The sequence below is a fragment of the Protopterus annectens genome, chromosome 2.part1 (assembly GCF_019279795.1).
Source record: "Protopterus annectens isolate FY-2018-M chromosome 2.part1, PAN1.0, whole genome shotgun sequence".
Taxonomy (NCBI): Eukaryota; Metazoa; Chordata; order Ceratodontiformes; family Protopteridae; genus Protopterus; species Protopterus annectens.
Genome location: NC_056729.1, coordinates 287586394 through 287590940, shown reverse-complemented (window position 1 = coordinate 287590940; position 4547 = coordinate 287586394).

Here is a 4547-nt window from a genome sequence, read left to right as displayed (position 1 = left end):
AACATAATTGACAGCCTCTGCACGGCCCAAACCCAGAACCCTGCATACCACAATCATAGTGAATTAACACTACACCATGTCTGATATATCTGGGTATACATGGGATGTCTGTATATCATGCAGCACAGACAATCTGCACAAGGGGAATTGTACTAATAGCACAACACTTAACCCCTTATTGCAAACATTGTGGACACAGTGTGACAAAAGTGGGGTACATTTCTGAACACGTGAAATATTGTTCATATACATGTAAAACGTTGCTAGTTAAACAGTGATCTGTTGAAATGCACATAGTCTGAACAACATGATGTCTGCAACTGTAATGTATTGGCATTCCTGACTGACCACATGCCTGACGTCTTCCACGTCAATTGGCCAGATGAATGTGGGGCAGGCCAATATTGAGAGCCACTCATGCATGGACATATGGACAGTCATAGATCTGTATATGCAGTGATATACACAGGTCCATATAAATGTCTGACTCACACACACATCTGGTATGTAGGTGGGTGGATACGTATGTCCACGTATATTTACATATGAATATAGATATACATATAGATATACGGATAGATATGTGAATTGCAGCACCAGATAGGAATAACAACTGTGACCCCCACCACAAAATAACTGACCTTATGCATGGTTGATCGGGCTGGGGGCTCAGATGAGGGGAACCTGGTGATTACTGCTATGTTCCCCCCACCAGAGCAGTAACAGATATGCTGTGCAATGCAATATCCAGCACATGCAGTTCTTGACCCCAGGACCCTCCGCAACACAGCTACAACGGTCTAACAGTAGGCCACTACAACTGTAGAAAGTCAGGACAATAACCAAAAAACATATCAACCAGTCCAGTCATGCAACTGCACAGAGAATGTATACCATCATCTAGATTTATCTGTTTGTAAATATATTACTATCTACATTGCTACAACGTCTCGTGTGTGTGTATATATATATATATATATATATATATATGTACAGCTTTCTAACAATATATACATATATATGGACATATATACATGCTGATGGCTACATTGACACATATGTGTCTATACCTATATGTCTACCTATACACAGCACGTTACATATGTGTATGCATATATACATCTATGTAGGTATATACAGATATAGTTACATACATGTCAGTGTATGTGTATATATACATATATATGGATATACATGTGACTGCACATACACGCAGATATATGTACAGTAGGAAACATATGTAGTCGGTGCACACAGTATGGAACAGCCACTATGCCTACAGCTAACCCCTGAACAACTGGACACTGTATGGGCCACCCATGCAAATGACGTCCGTTGCCTGCAATATATATACCCACAGAGAGGTCATTGAGAAAACTCCACACACAGGTATGCGGAAATGGAATACCTTTCATTGTGTACCATGACAGTTCTTCATGCCATGTCATATAACTGTTCAGACAGTGACATCCATATAAACAGAGGAATGCAGTTGTGAAACAGTTATACTAATGCAGTAGTCAGGAAAGGTTCACAACCGTCGCTGTCCGGGCCAAGTCCTTAGATTTGTACAGTAGTAAGGCTGACTGGGCCACAGGATACCAAACGATCAACAGTGTGTAATGCAGGTGTATAGTTCAGCAGCTGCTTTCTGCACTCTGCACTCTGTACGACAGCAGTGGGAAGCAAGGACGTCATGTGACCACATGGGTTGTAACTGTGACAATAAGGCATAACTGACACCATCACATGCACACTGACAAACAGAACAGTCCATCTGGTGGGTGGCAGTAGGCTTGCAGTAACCGAATATATGTACGTGATGTACATATAGGTGAAGTATACGGCACTTCATCTGGTGGGTGGCAGTAGGCTTGCAGTAACCGAATATATGTACGTGATGTACATATAGGTGAAGTATACGGCACTTTACATCCACATACCTTATGGCAGCTCACCCCTGATACCCCCACATATTTAACAGCCAGGGTCATTTATGGTGCCCCCCCCCCAGACTCAAGAATACAGGGCCATATACCACTGTTACAAACACTGGCCTCTGGAGTGCATAGGAGCACGCACATATTGTGTAGGTAACGCCCACACATATACCCCCACATATTTAACAGCCAGGGTCATTTATGGTGCCCCCCCCCCAGACTCAAGAATACAGGGCCATATACCACTGTTACAAACACTGGCCTCTGGAGTGCATAGGAGCACGCACATATTGTGTAGGTAACGCCCACACATATATGGCCCCAGCCCCACCATATGTATGGGGGATACAACAGATGTGGACTGATGGCAGCAGTGGCAGTGTGATATACTCACAGCCCACTACGGAACACCCTACCACAGCATGTCATATGTGCAAGGCTTGATATGTAGGTCATGTACTGATAGCACTCCACACACACACTGCCAGTGGGATATCAGACACAGGACCTGTGTGGTGGACTGACAACACATGTTAGGCACACCTCTGGCCACCAAGAGGATAGGCCCACAGTTGAGGGATTTGCAGACGGACTGCATTCCAAGGTAAAGTAGTATGTGTACACACACCCTTTAACACCAGTACTATACAAATCATAACACGGCTCTACTCACACTCTGTCTGTAGTTCTTGAACCCCCCTACACATATGTAGCTGCCCTGAGTGTGCTGGTTCCCCTGTAGAAGTTAATGCTACCTGCTGTCTGTAACACTGATGCCCACATACACATAGAACTGTACAAACATCCACAGACTTTCCAGGTTATGTCATCAAATATAACCCCTACTGTACATAATATGTGGGGCGGTCTGATATCTCACTGGCATGTCAGCAGATATGATGACACTAATTATGGTGTACAGCAAATAAGCACCATGTCATGCACGACATATTGGTACACAGGTTGGCAGAGTTGTGGCTGGCAGCACATACACAGGGCCACTAATGACATGTTGCTATGATAACCTCATATATTTACTGTTGTAACAGGGTTTGTGGCAACATATGTCATATGAGGGATAAGACGCCAGTAACAGTCACGACTTTCACTATCTACAGACTGCAATCCTCACTCTACCATCTGCAGTCCACAGATAGATGCTCCGTAGGTAACACATGGAAACAACGGCACAACACACTGCCCTGTCTGCAGTTGGGGATTCCACATAAACATGGAACTGACATGGCAGGTATGGAGACATGTAGGAAAGACTGGTCCCCACACACACACACACACACACACACACACACACACACACACACACTGTTAAACCAACAGTACGCCACACGCAGTATAGCAGCACTTGGTCTGTAGGCGGGTCAGGCACATCCCCCAACTGTGTGTTGCCCTGTTTCCACAGTGTATGTTGTAGATGTTAAATCCCCAGTCCATCGCAGATGCTGGTTGCCAACCAATGGATCTAGTTCCTGCTCACAGTGAATAACGAGGGCCAACACCAGCATGATGTTCCTAGATATTGGAGTGTGTTTCCATGCAATTGGCTATGGGACTGTTACCACAGCTGTTACACATGCATTCAGCTAGGGGAGGGCTGTGATTCATGCAGAAGCCATCAGCTGATCATGAGCATCACTTAAAATACACATGCTGCTGCCTAAGCAAAGCTGGTGTAGGTCTCCACAGCCACCAGAGAGGGAGTGGGAGAGGCAGACAGAGGCAAAGACATGTCAGGGAGGGGTGGTGGAGTTAACTGCAGCTTGTTTGTGCCACACACCTACCAGCACGGGGTGTCAAACCCCTAATAATTATGTAGTGCTAGCACAGTTCGATGCAGTTATTGGATGTGCCACATGGATTACCTGTTGTGGAGCACTCAGAACATATATGTGATGGTGTGTGACATCTGCAACAGGGATACAGTAACTGTACGGTAGGTGACATACATGTGCCTGTCCGCATGAACAGGTGCCAGCATCAACACAGCCACATTCTCAGGAGGACACACACACACATTGACACACATGGCAGGGCCAGTTGTACAACTCATCGGTTGTGGGATTGCCACATCACATCACTGTGCAGGTATCCCATGCACCACACAGGTCATACAGGGGCTGTATGGGTGAAGGGTATGGGGAGGTGGCTGACATCAGACAGCATGCTGCAGTATGCCCATGGGGGTTGTAGGGAGTGTGGATGTGAACATATGCAGCATGCAACACACACACAAACACACAGGGTGCCAGTACTGACATGCATGGGTGCATGTCTGCACAGGTGTGTGGTGTTCGACTGCGCCAGACAGTTGTCCAAGGCTAGGCGATGAATGTACCTTGGCATCAGGCCACATGATGGTGGTCAGCATTGTGGCTCAGGGATATAGTGTCTGCATTTGCCCACCCAGGTGGGTATTGTATCCCCCATCCAGTCACCTGGGTGACCATTGTGTGTGGCCAATGCTGTGCATCACTTGCCATGTGTGTGTTCCTTAGTCCATGACATGGATGGTGTCTGGGATGTGCACACCTCCCACATGCATATACAGTGACATGTGGAACTGTACCTGGGGTGTCCGGCCCATGTTGT